The sequence below is a fragment of the Apostichopus japonicus genome, chromosome 4 (genome assembly GCF_037975245.1).
Source record: "Apostichopus japonicus isolate 1M-3 chromosome 4, ASM3797524v1, whole genome shotgun sequence".
Taxonomy (NCBI): domain Eukaryota; kingdom Metazoa; phylum Echinodermata; class Holothuroidea; order Aspidochirotida; family Stichopodidae; genus Apostichopus; species Apostichopus japonicus.
This window is the reverse complement of record NC_092564.1, coordinates 6,250,661-6,265,394: the sequence shown is the minus strand read 5'-3', so window position 1 is coordinate 6,265,394 and position 14,734 is coordinate 6,250,661. Positions and strand designations below refer to the sequence as shown.

At 34.6% G+C, this 14,734-nt stretch overlaps 2 long non-coding RNA genes across 3 annotated transcripts in view; one reads left to right on the top strand and one right to left on the bottom strand.

Moving 5' to 3' along the window:
• LOC139966287 (uncharacterized) overlaps nucleotides 1-14,734 on the bottom strand; it is a 68,715-nt gene that overhangs the window by 44,216 nt on the left and 9,765 nt on the right. Inside the window, exon 2 of one of the 2 annotated variants that reach the window (XR_011792528.1) lies at nucleotides 9,833-9,972. The exons of the other annotated variant lie outside the window; for it this stretch is intronic. This is a non-coding gene — a long non-coding RNA (uncharacterized lncRNA). The remainder of the gene's footprint in view (nucleotides 1-9,832; nucleotides 9,973-14,734) is intronic. 2 annotated transcript variants of the gene reach the window in all.
• LOC139966288 (uncharacterized) lies at nucleotides 1,036-12,777 on the top strand. The gene is made up of 2 exons (XR_011792530.1): nucleotides 1,036-2,155; nucleotides 12,717-12,777. It is a non-coding gene; the product is annotated as an uncharacterized lncRNA (long non-coding RNA).

Sequence of the window (14,734 nt, the reverse complement as noted above, 5' to 3'; positions counted from 1 at the left end):
ATAACTAAGACATAACTAAGACATAACTGTCAATAATTTGGTTAAACCTTTTCTAAAACAAAATAATTGATAACTTAATTAAGTCGGCTAAGGACCATAACATTTCAAATGACACTGTTGAAGTTCCGAGACACAATCAAACAATATGGAGACGCACTCCTAAACAATTTCAGAGTAATTCCTCTTTCTGATAAGAATGTTTGTGCTTGAAACGATCGCTACGAAGGACCACGAAATAGGCCTATCTGAAATACTGCAGCTTCCTATCAGCTGGGGGTGGGGGGGGGCTCTTCCAAATGGGCGTTCCTCCTTAGCCGCCTTGGACATTTTTTCCAAGGTACCGGCCTAGATCCTTATCTGTTAAACTTCCCAATTCATTTATGTTAGAAGTACCACATTTTGGAGATGGTTTTCAATTACCTGATATGACCATCAAAGAACCGTTCAAAACAATAGTACCTCCAAATTATGCATGTTGAATGTAAATTTTAACTTTCAAAGCATACATTTTCAGTGACCATGTGCAAGTTCACAAATAGTTGAGAAACTGTTTTTTTTATATTATTTGTCCCTATATGCTATGTTGTAGGAGTATACGTGTTAGCCTACTGTATATAACTACTTCGAAATCCAAGTATAATACACTGCAAAATTTGAAATCAAACGTACATTTTCAAAAATGCAAAAAAAATCTCTTCATAATTTATATATACGAAAATTCATACATATGGTCGTGGATGCAGGAAACAATATCACATGTATAGCTGAGCTGGGTTAACATTGTCCAAACAGATCACGCTATGTAGAATCTCATAAAGTGCCTTTATCGAACAATTAATCAGCTTGATCATATGCAACGGAACTACATGACCATGTACTTCCTATTATTTCAAATATCATTCTCATTATATTACTGTTGGTATGCATCCTTGTGGTAACCCTAGAACTTCCCTATATAGATCTTGTGTTGTTTATGAAGCTCGAGCCTATAGCCTAGCCTATTGCAGGTCAAAGTTACTAGGAACTGAGCTCCACCTAAACGTAGGGACGTTGCTTGCTGCGGTATAGTTCGTTTGGACGATTGCTTCGGGTATAGTGTGCTCTGCTTCGTGATTTATGAGCGTTTCTAATTCGTGGCGTAGATATAGAACATCGATAGGATCTTGGAGTTGCGCTGGCGAACTATACTATTATTTGTATGCAAGATACACGGCACGCTGGATGGGACTCTCCCGAACTCCCCAACAAGAAAACTACAATGTCAATATATATCGTACGTGTGGATTCCGAAGGTAGTGTGAAGGTCAGTTTTGTCTGTTTGCCCATTTATGGTGACTATATTAGTTTGCACTGCTAGTTTAGGGTTTATTTATTTAAGACTGTGCAATATCCATTGTCTATTTAATATAGCTATGTAGATAAAAGTTCCAAGTACATAAACTACGTGGCTTTCTTTTATGTGACTTATGTGACGACCAGACTATACACAGCACGTTAGCTGGGAAGCACGTTCACGGCTGCTCTCCGTGACTTAGTAAAAAAAATGCACCTACGAATATTCCCATGCAGTTAAGAGTGGATTTCAGCGTGGCCGAGGGTAACGAACACCACCAGCAATAAACTAATGGAACTTTGCTATTGGACCGTGATATCCAAGTGCATTCAGTACAACATGTTTTTTTTTATGGCGGGAAACCAAACCCGGCACAAGGGTTCGTCGTGCCAGGTGCAGTAAATAAACGGCTTGGCTCGCCAAATACCATAAAACTGAAGTTTGTTAATATTTAACTTGGGGAGAACTAACTCTCAATAAGCATTTACAACGTGCTTCAGATACAGATGATAAAGACACGGCTGAACGGGACGCTGTTTAAACTGATCGAAATTAGAAATTCTTCAGACATGAACCACATTTTGTAGAGGAAGGTTAACCCCGTCTTAGCAAAGGGTAAATGTCTAAGTGCGCACCTTAATGAAACAGAAACTGGTTCAGCGGAGTCCTGGGGGAAGTGTTCAACGATGGTTGCCATAGACTGAAGACAAAAAGCAAGTGATTTTCGGTTTCACGAATTCAATCTTTTCCGTGGCCGCCGCCTTGGTATGTTCATGCCTGTTTCTTGGTCACAGAAATACCGGTATGACAACGGCTTTCAAGGTAAGTCATACTCAGAAAAAGTTTTGCTCAATATTCATAAAATATATCTCATTATCATTCATTAGGTTTATAACCGTTACAATTCAAACCCCCATTGTTTTAACTTCATATACCTTTTCATAGACCACAAGGAAGTAGTTTTATCTCCCCTGCTACGAGTGGCTTTAGCTCAAGCCATATTATCTGACTATTGTTTGGAAATAATTGTATGATAAATGTTCAATGTCATTATTAGCTCATCGTGTTATTTCTTCTACTTCTAAACTTGTGATTCACCACACCTATATACACTAACTAAGACAAAGTTCAAAGTAATAGGTTATGTATAGCTGCATCAGTGTATGTTTACCGCGCATTGTTCTGTTCGGCCTATACTCTTTACTTCGTGTCAGTTTCAAATCACCTATGTCTCCCTGCACGTACATACATACACTTTGTCGCGATATACTCAGCTGAGACTATGAGCAGATGTCACTGCTAGCAAAGGTCAGCCCGCCTTCTTGTCGTACGACGCGGCTTGGGAATAACCAAACATGGGCGGAAAGAAGTCGCTCAAGCACAGGCTATCCATTACCGGCATCTGATATTGGAGAGGATAGCAAATAGTAAGTGAAATTATTATTATTTTCTCTCTGTTTTAAGGCTCAGATTACTAGGAAAATATTGTCTCGAAAGTATGTCAGGGAAGTTACGAATTTGTTTCTCTTCTTTTCAATCTAGTTTTCTGTCTTGACAACAGCACATAGTGAAATCATTATATCTTTAATTGGCGCTGCACGAGCAAATCCTATTGACTTTGAAACCTATGTTTAATTTGTCCCAAAAGATTTCCACGGATTGTTTTTGATCGATCTTTTCCTCGGTGTATGAATGAGTTTTAGATTCTTGGAAGGTCCTTAAACACGTGTATAGTGATACTTATCAGTGGAACACATCCCACACAAGTACCACCGCCTATAGAGGCTAATATCGTCGCATAGGCTAAAAATAGGCCAACGTGGCTATTAGTTTTACATGCATAAATCACTGCGACATGTTCTTATTCCATAGCGCTATGTACGAAAATATGAACCTTTTTAAAATGGTCCATGCTTGACATATTCTTAATAATAATGTGCAATAGTACAATATGTTAAATTATCTATAATCACATGACATGTCGAATACTTCATACTGTAAACCATGCGGTTTACAAGGCATGCTGCATCCATTGTAACAGATATCGTTTATTGCGACATTTCGGTATAGGCTAGTTAATGTTCACATTGATAGCGTAGTAGGGTCTCCTCCGTGTTCTCTGGTACACAAACCAGTTCTGACAGTGTATATTTTCTCATTTTGGGGGGGGGGGGGGGGTTCACATAATTTTTAATACAACAGTTTCATACATGAATCACATGCTTACCAAAACCGAAACATGGATTTTCCTTAACATATACTTTATACTACATACATATAAACATATATAGAGATTGAAGGATAATATAAATTACTAGTCAACGAATGGAGCATATGGCGGCAACTCCGTGGTCAAACAGATTTCAGGAAGGTTTGAGAAGGCGTCTCTTTGTCACCGCTGGTGAGCACTTTCAAAACCAAACAAGGCAAGTTACAAACTAATCTTTCTAATTCTATTTTTTTTTTGTAAATGTTTATTGCTCTATACTGACATCTCTGTCGTTTCAAATATGTAAGGCTGTCCCCTTCCTCGGTAAATTCTAACCATATTCGTACGTATACGATGAAAAATCCATGACCACAAAAGTCTGTATATGGCTGCTGCCTCGGACAGCTATGTTGTCTACACTCTAGTTTCCCGTCCACTGCATGGATGTAGTCCGCTATGCTAGCTGTTGTCTTTGTGAATAAGGAATATGGCCGAACAATACTGCTTTTAACCAACCATATTGTAATATGAAGTTCTAGAGGTTTTCCCGAGTTTCTTCGTGTATATTAGTAAATTGTAAAGTAGGGATATGTTTTTTTTTTCTGACCATCAGTGTTGTACGAGGATATCGAAAATGTGATTTAGTAAGAGAGAATATAGATTAGTTGTGTGAGATTTAAGAAATTATGAAGAAAATACAAATACTTTTATTAGAGCTTATGCAACACTATACTTATTACTACCATTCATGTTCGTTATTATGAGTTAAAACTATCTAAATATTATAGACAAATAGACAAATAAAAATATATAATAAAATTTGGCAATTTGAAATCACATTTTGTGAATTTATCTCAAGAATACAGGAGATATTGCCTGTAAACATTTTTGTAGCACGCCTCATGCCGGCTTCAACCGCTGTCCCTAGGTCTGGGGTTTCTTCCATCACGAATTAGAAAAAACCAAGAAAACCAAGTCCCTACTAATCTAAACTTCGTGTTTGGAATATGCAATGTAATAGACAAAGTGTGCTTTGTTTCAAAGTTAATTTCTTTAGTTTTAGAAATCGACAGATGGTGTTGATTATTTACTTTTTGTTATCTCAAGTAGGTAAGTCTAAACAACATAATCGTAGAGTTATCGACTAATATCTAAAACTCAAATACAGCATCTCCAATATTGCGATAGTTTATCTCTTAAACGAGTCTCATCAGATCTTCACAAGTTTATTCAATAAATAAAGTAGACAAAAGGCTATAGTTTATCTGAAAGAAAAATGAATAAAATGTAATAGAGTAAAGTTCCAATTTAAATTTTTGCCATGCAGGGGTTATGCTCTGTTTCAGGAGTTATTTGAAACTAAGCAATTGTGAAAATATTTGGGTCACAATGTTTCAGGGGATATGTATAAAGATAGCTTGCCAAACCATTTATTTTCTTAGTGTCCTCGTGGCTTTACTTTCTTACTTTTGGTTAAAGGAGAAAATAATAATTGTTTACACCCTCTCACGTGACCGCATGTTAACATTTATGAACAGGCCATGTTGCCGTTTTATGGGAACGATAAGCGAGGTAATTATTAAATTATACATCTTGTTATATTTGCAACTATATGCCCTTATTGATCATATGTGTTTATATTAGTTATATATAAGTTTTATATTATTTTCTGATATTAAATTCAAGAAATGAAATAACTTCACAGTCAAACAATGAAACAAAAGAAAACAGATTTCAATAGTATAAAGGCAAAGGAACTTGGTAATGTTAAAAAAGTTATTGAAAATGAAATATTTGTATAGCTTTTGTAGATATAAAAAATAGCTATAATATTATATCTGCCTTAAATAAATAGTAGCGACTACGTATAGTACTACTATATATGAATTAGTGTCGGATTTTCTCTCTTTGAAAAGAATAATATAAATATATCAAAATTCACAGGAACAACGTGAATGTGTTAATTCTGAGTTGAACAATATTGAAAATACAAATACAGAATAATCAATAGTTTTTTTCAACCCAAAAGTCGTTTATAATTCAACAAATGTTTGTCATTTCGACGTAAGAAGTGCAGGTTCTGGGAAACATCAATCTATCGAAAAAGTATTTTCAAAATGTTTTCTTTGAATTTTCAACCAGGGCTCACTGATATATAACGTGAATTCTACTACAGGCATACTTGTAACTATATCACACACTTCCTGATGGCAGGACGCTATCGATATATTGTGAATATTGCCACATGAAAAGAATCATCTACGGGGAGGTTTAGTTTTATAAGTATACCATTGATTAAAATTCGCAGTAAAGATATTTTGATCACCCCTCCTTTCTTGTTTGCGAATCAAAATGAAAATTGAAACTGTAAAATACTAAATATTTTTAAATCATTTTAAATTATATTCGTCTCCCTCGCCACTTCTTATTGTTCTATAATCCTATTAATATTCAATGATCAGTTTCGAAACATATTGTAGTCATGGATTAATGTTTAACAAGATCTGAACATATGCTATACTGCCGCGTAAAATTTCATCCCCTCGCTTCAATCGCCACTTATGCGATAAGTGGTAATAAGTAGCAGACTTTTTTAGGTATATCAATATTTAACTTTCAAACTTTGAAACAAGGTTTCAGTTTGTAAATCTTTAATATATTATTTATGTTACTCTTACGATGATCAAATATTATATAATATTATTAATTAGTATTAATAATTAAATTATGTTTTATTGTTATTTAAGTTACATTTACGCAGAACAACTTGTCAAGCCAGCTTTAATTTATGAAGCGCAGAATGCGCTCATTTTATCCCTCTGTGTAACGGGGTGGATGTGTATAGAAAATATGCATGAATTGGGCGGATGAAACATAACGTTTCATGTCTTTGGCATCTTTTAAACTTTATGAATTCATGTTGGAATTGAAATCATTTATTTGCTCTACTTGAAATTGAATTTTTTAATAATTATGATATAATTTTCCTAGCACATTAAGAACGTTCCACGTAGGCGAAATTCACACAACGATGGTGGTACATAATCAGGATTGAATTTACATTTGAAATACAGCTAACATAGAAAGTCATGTTGTGTATTGTTTATTCTTTTCGTAATAACTAAGGTTAAAGTGAAGTATTTATGAAAGTTTTTCATTAACTACGCACTGTTCTAATACCTTTTTATATGAGAAGCAATTGCTGATAAGAGATAACATCAACCTAATAGTTTATTCTTTATTCTTCTGAACCTCAGTCCCCGTAGAGACCCAATTTTTTTTTATATAAAAAATACTCACTTAACATATCTTCACGATTGGCGAGTTAATGTCGTTGAAATATGTTACAAGTTCATTGAATAAAATAGAATGCCGTTTTTGAATAGCTTGTGACCGACTTAACCTACGTTTTCGCGCAAGCGAGAGAATATAATCCCTTGACGAAACATATCTGTCGACATGGTAGGTTTTAGTCCTCGGTTCCTGCACTGACAACGTACCTAGGACCAATTCTGTGTATAGTTTATAATTACTATATAGCCTATACGTATATTAACCGTTATAGGATGTAGAGATATATATAATACCCTTGTTATGTAGGCCAACAGCCATATGGTGATCGACATACGCCCTTAACAAGTTGTGGTTTGAAGTTAGATCACAATTTAGTTGAAAGATGAGACGGCTATACATGCAGTTAATCTTACACTGAAATTAAAACTTTTGAAAGCTAACAAAAATGGGGGATATAAAAAAAAATAACCAATATCACAAGAAAAAATTTTTTTTTCATTTATCACAAAATTTTCATTCTCAAATGATTTTTTAGCTGCTCCAAAATGTTTCTTTTAATTATTTTTTGATTCTAACTTCGAACAGAGAAAAACAGAGTTAGAAAAAAATATATAGCCGATTTTCTTTTGTTCTTCATTACTATACTGAAGTGGAACGTATGGAATTTAACACTACAAAAAACGAACGTTTTGGGGGCAAATTTCCAAACATTTTATTCAACTTTTATGATTTTCTTCCTTTTTATTTTTAATTTCAAACTGTGATAATTGCACAGGAACGATTGGGTAGTTTCAATGTAAACGCATGGGATGACTTGTACTATACATGACAAAAATATCTCTTTGCATCGTAAAATATGAACTGTTATTTTCAAGATACTCCTACTATACAGACTTGTAAAACCTATTCCTTTAGATAACTGTTTGCAAAATAAAACAAAAAAATCATGTTTTTGGAAATACGTGAAGAAGATAATGTATCTCGACGCCAAAATAGAGTGTAATTTATTTAGCTTTAAAATAAGTCGTGAATTGACTCGTGATCCAACAAATTAGATGTTTGTTTTTCAACAGATATTAAACAAAAGATTGGCTATTCTAACAACAAATATTAGTTCACCATCCTTTGTTTGAAGTAGTTTTTTATGCCTCCAAAATACCGACATCGACTAAACAGAGGATCGGTATCCAACAATAACAGTTTTATCATAATCATGAACAAAAGAAATTGACGATCAAATGGGTTCCCATTTCTCTTGGATTTATTTGCTATGCTAAACCATAACGAGACTTAATTTTGGGGGACATTTTCCATTTATTGTTTATTCTTGGTTGAAGAGAGGACTGGGTTTTCTTCAAGTGCATGTTATTTCAGGTATTGTCAGTGTATATAAATTCGCTCCAAAATTCGTAAAGTGTATAGGCTAAGCCTATACATTTTGTGTACTGAGACTGATGCAGCACAATGGTAAAATAAAGTATACTATTATAAACGAAGAGTCCTGTGTTATGAATAATTAATACTTTGTCAAAATGGACTGAAATGCGGTCTAATTTACCACTTTTCTTGATACCGGCCCTGGGTAAAATGGTCTAGCTACAAGGTTGTTTGTATCGGTGCTAGGGGAGTGGGGTGGAGGAACAAGACGCAAGAGAGTATATTTAAATATTATGCAAGTGACATACCAACATGTCAGTTCATATTGTTCGTTATGGAGGATGAACGTGACGGGAGGCAACAGGAACTTCTTGGTGGCACAGTTATGACATGTTGCGTTTCATGCTTAATTACTGATTTCTCTCAGTGTGTTGAAAACTGATTAAGTTTAATATAATCACCTTCGTTTAGTATACACTTCTTGTCGTAATTTTATATGAAAATGGTTCAAAGCTAAAAACGAGAAAAGCTTCCTGCGCATGCCGTCTTATCGCTTTCTTACTTTTGTCGTATTCAAGAGAACATAATACCATTCTGAGCTTAACGGGTAAAAAAATGATTTATCATGAAGAAAAAAGAAAATATTCGTGCACAAATACTGAATGAAGTAACGGCAGTATCCTGGAGAAATGGTGTAAAACTGGTGTGGTATATAACGTCCTATTTTACCGTTTTCTGTTCCTTTTAATTATCTGTTTCATATTTTGATTGCTTGGTGGATTGCACCACTTGCTTAACCTGTACTGTTAACGAATTTTAATATCAGAAGTGAAAATGAACTTCATCAGAACTATTTTAAAAACCCCTTCCCACTTCGAAAGAGACAACATTGAATTTTGCAAGCGCATTGTTCGAACCTTCCTCCACACCCCCCCTCCCCCTCCCCTATTCCCCCTATTTTTTTGTATCTTGAACGATATCTGTAAGGGTTGAGGACGTTGCTGAATCAGGGCTTTGGAAACTCGTAAACTTCCATTTTTCTTGCAACTGCACTTGGATATTATTCGAGTTACTATATAGCATTCTCAAAATAGCCTAGAACCCGTGGCAATTTTTTATCTCCAATCATTGTTTGGCGTTTTGAAACAAGAGAAGTGTCAGTAACTACTACTTGTGGTTTATTTTAGTAGTCCTTGGGGACGAACTGTCCGACCTTATGAGGACAAGGTCATGTCACAGGTACAAGAAAATCGTGTTACTTGCTAGTTTCGTGAAACTCCAGGAATGCAATCTACACCTTTGGTTTAATCACGAGTTCGGTATAGGCTGATATACTATACATACATACATACATACATACATACATACATACATACATACATACATACATACATAGGGCCCTACGTTGTAGCATTCAAACCATGGAGTTTCAACTTCAATGCTCTGAGCATCCTACTACGTTAAGGAAGTAGTAGTAACATATCTGCTTCTAGGTACTTGTAGTAGGATGGTAGCTATGAATAGCTGAAATAGGAGCAGCGAAAATTCCAAGGGGTGTCTTACTAACTTGTTATATATATATATATATATATATATATATATATACTGCGACGACACACCTTGATCAAATTTGGTTTGGCTTGGTTTAAATGTCAATAATGCGTTTAATTTCCCTCCGGGAGTTTAGTACATTGGATTGAGCAGAGATGGAAAACTTGCATGGCCTCTGCAAGTTTTGGTTGTAAACAGAGACTTGGTACTGAAATTTAAAATTAAAATAAAAGTCGTTCGATTATAGAAAGTAAACCCTGGGATAACAAACTCTGTCACGAGTTTCAGTTAGGTAAATAAATTATAATTAGAGTTTCGCTACGAAATTTCTATTGTTTAAAATGAACTTCATTATGGAAAGACAAACCAAATAAGCAGTTCTAACGATGCAACGGTATTTATTCCTTTTGTATCCTAATCTAGTAGCTTGTTATTTATGACGATTTAACTATTGGTAACGAACAGCGACCAAAAAAAGGACGGTTTAGTTAGCAGTTACTCAAACATTTATACCTTATATATATATCTATATATATATATATCTATATATATATATATCACAAATGATTTGGAGTTGGTTAGCATCATGTTTGATCTCTAGAGTAAGGCAAAATATGTCACCAAAAACAGAACTAGTTTTGTTCGATACAGGTGACAAACACCTACAGTGGAATTACGACCTTCCTTACCGGTTTCGAACCTCTGGACATACAATCAGCGTCCATAGCCTAGTGGTTAGGGTGTCCGCGTACAGAGCGGAAGGCCCGTGGTTCGAATCCCGGTGGAGGCTGAAAAGTTTTTTCACTGTTCTTGATTTTCCAACTCATTACGATTTTCATTTATATATATATATATATATATATATATATACTCATGATATGTACCTAAGGTATGATCCATAGTTATATATATATATATATATATATGTATATATATATATACATATATATTTATATTACAATTGTATCGCCTGTCAATAACTATTCCTTTTTTCTTTGGAAAACATTCAGTTTTTTTATAACGTAGGCCTAAGTGTACTGAAAAGTATCAAAACACCAAGTGTTTAGTTATGTATACGTAGTAAAATAAACTGTTCGGTTAAATTCATGAATAAATTATTGCAGTGACAAGGTTGTATATTGTGTTATCGAAATACTAAGAAGTGGAGTGTTTGTAAAGTAAATATGTATTCAACATTATGACGAAGCAGCTGTATGGTTTAGGTAGTGAAGGGCGCTTATGGGCGTAGTGTTTACTCCTCACACATAATAAGTTGAGAACGGTAACTATGTAGAAAGGTTATAGCGTTGTTAGTATTACAACAGGAAATACTAGGTGCGACTCTAAATACACGAATCACGTTAAGAAACACATGCACAACGATCACTGTAACAACAGGACCGCATGTTTTATTATCATTATAACAGAAATTTGCAAATTTAGTCAAGCGCAAGAAATTAAAAGCGCAATCGAGACGTTACCATTTATTTCTTGTTTGTTTGTGTATGCATATGTTAACTTACTAATGATAGCTTTGTTGGGCCACTAAAAATAAAATTACTCACTCAGTATTCTTACAAAAAATAGGCAAAGGAAGAGATTGCATAGCAACGTTGTTATACCGGTATAGCTGCTACGTCATTTATAACTGGAAAGCAAATTTAAAGTCTACTGTTCATGACAAACTATGAATATAAAGTCTCTCATAAAACACTATAGAATGGTGAAAATAATATAGATTAACACAATGAAGAGCCTGAAGTATTGAAATATTATTATCTCAGGTGAAGGAACGACCCCTCGCTAAGTTATAAATGAGCAAAAACTATCAGTTAGTAAAGTTGTAGAAGCAGCAGCTCTTAGGTATCATCATAACCGCCATGAGTGCATTGAAATGCTATACGGTATCATCTGTAATTCACCTGTGTGATCCGAGTGAAATTTATTACTAATTTTGAAGAACTGAACTAATATTTCTTGGAGCAGATATTTCTTTCTTTATGTGACCTTTGTGTCCATGTAAATATTGACTTCTTATATTCATGTAATGTTCGATTATTTCCGACCAACCCCCCCCCCCCCCACACCCCCCCACCTCACCACACACACACACCCACACATCCCTCGTCACATAGATTGCTGTGTTTTGTCAGGTACACTTGAACTTTCTTTAAGCTGTGTTAATACGTCTTTGTTTCGAATGTTTATACAAATTGTCTTCCCTTTTCTTCGGCAATATACACTTGAGTTTTATCATTGCCATTCGGTGCAATTTGTGTATGTAAAAATATGCTTTAATCTTTTATCATATTTTAATATGAACAACCATGGCCAAGTCTGACATGACATGTACAATACCGAGACCCCGTTGTATAGCCTTATTCTATCAGTCGTTGTAATTATTGACTTAATGCAGAATGTGTCACTATATAGCCTATAATATCCAGACTTCCCATCAGTGAATTCCATAGGAGACTTCTGGAAGATTTCAATCAGTTATAACGGTAAAAACGATAATGCTTTTTGTACGTTGATGTGAAAACTACATTGACGTTGCTGGTTGACTCTTTACGATAACATTTGCTAATTATCACGAAGATTTTCCAAATCGACAGGACGATGTAGAGTGGTACACGCTGAAGGAAAAGACATTGCTTACAGTGTGTTTGTATATACAGGAATACGGGTTATGCTTCAAAAACCACACTTCAACGTCGCTTAGACTTAGCATTTGGGGTAGTATTATAGTTTATAAGAGTTGCTGATAAGATCTCGGTACTAGGCCTATATTCCAATCTTTTCTCTTTTTGCATCAGATGACAAATGATGTGGGTTTTGATCATAGTGGCTGATACCAGTGACAATGATCAAATAATGTGAAATGTGCGTGTAGAACATTAATATTAATCATTTATGAAATTAATCACCATTTATATATGTTTTGTTTTGCAGATAGTGATCACCAATTCATTCGACAAATTGATGTGGCTTTTCGCCTAATGCTGCTGCTGGGGATATAATGCCGTGTGGGACAACACACATAATGTGCTTTCTATAGTACATTGGCTAAGGCCTTATAGCTTTTATATGTTAAGGGTGTGTTTCATTTAATGCGACACGTGTATCCCACACTTTTCTTTAGTGTATAATTTCTATTTTGATAAGGCTATAGATGAACTCTTAGAACACCTTATTCAGAGAAAGACATGTTAAAAATTTCTCAGTTCAGACAAGACATGAAGGTAAGGTATCGATATAAAGTATAGGTATTGTAAACTAAGCGTTGGTGAATTTACAGGCTAGAATTGTGTCCTTTGCCGTTGTATGTAAAATACATTAATGTATCTGGTGAAGATGGGTACTAACATTGCTGTAGTTTTCGTCGCACAGAGTTAACTGGCTTATGTTTTGTTGCAACTGGGTCATGAAACCCTTATTATAATAATAAGTAATATTTATATAGCGCATAATCAGCAAAGCTGCTGAAAGCGCTTTACAAATGTAAAACCTAAAAACAAATAGTAGCAAAAACCAAAATATAATATAAATATATTGTATAAGATAAATATGTTAGTTGACCATACCAGTTTTATTGGAATAAACTGTCTTCATAATACGGCATAATTGGTAGTCAATTATTGTTAAAGACAAAGGAATATGTTTTACTAAATAACAAATCATGCATGCATGCTTAGACTACACGCACCGCCCAACACATAACAGCATTTAACAACGCGAAGACCTAACATATACATTGCATTTGCCCCTTTGTGGTTTTCCGTGGTTTATCATGTACAGTAGGTAGTTTCTTGAAATTCTATATTCTCTCTTTGTATTCTACAAACCTAACGTTATCTAAGTGTTACAGAAGGTCAAAACCTAGAGCCGTGGCTTAACTTTCAACCCATAAATCAGAAGGATAAAAATGTCAACTTTTTCCATATCAAAGTTTTAAGTCGCTGATATTGTTCCTGTTTTGTCTCTTCCCCTGTTTTTACTTTGACCTTTTGAATATGTCTTTGCTTTGACATTTATCGGGTAAGAAACCCAGGAACAAAATACTGACAAGACGTTGATAGGAGCACTAAAACGTCTTCTTCTCATTTTGAGATTTGTAGGAATGAAACTTTACCAGAAGAGCAAAAGTATAGGGAGCCATTCAGGCTTTGGTTCCAGTAGTTATTACGTGTAAGATCGTTTGTATACCAGGCAACACTATATATTTAATATTATTTATATATAGTGTCTTTCAGTTGAACGTCAGAGGCAGGGTCCATCTCGTGAGAAGTGAGAAACTAAACATAATTGCGGTTGCGAAAGTAAACCGAATCGACCAAATAGATTACTATCAACGTGTATTTCTCGGGAATGTAATTGAATATATACAATCTGACAGATTTTCTGACGTTATGAATACAGAGTTGATATTGACATCATTGCTTATCCTTTGCTAACATCATTCTTGAAATTATCTTATAATCTTTCCTAACATCATTCTTGAAACTGAGTCAGAGACAAGTTTACTAATTCCCATGCTTTCAAAGTATTATTGCTTGGCATTTTTCAAGCGTTTGTTATATCATGAGTATAGCCACTCTAACAACTTATAAATAATTTTGTGTCATGCATACATAGATTGTATACAATGTTACATACAGATGCACATTGTTAATGCCATGTATCTTCTCACCGGTTACGGTTTCATTTTAATTTAACATGGAGCCTGTTATTTTATTTTTGTGACTTGACTTTTTTTGTTGAATAGCTTACATAACTTTGCCATGCAAATATTTATGAAATATTCGAAGAAGAATTAAATAAGAGTCATTATCTCATGTCTCGGTTTATGTTCATTCCACCCACAACCATGAAATGTACAATACATAACAAGTGGGACCAATATCTAACATAATATATCCACAAATGTTCCCTCTGATAACATTCAATTAACCACGGATTGAAGTCTTGCT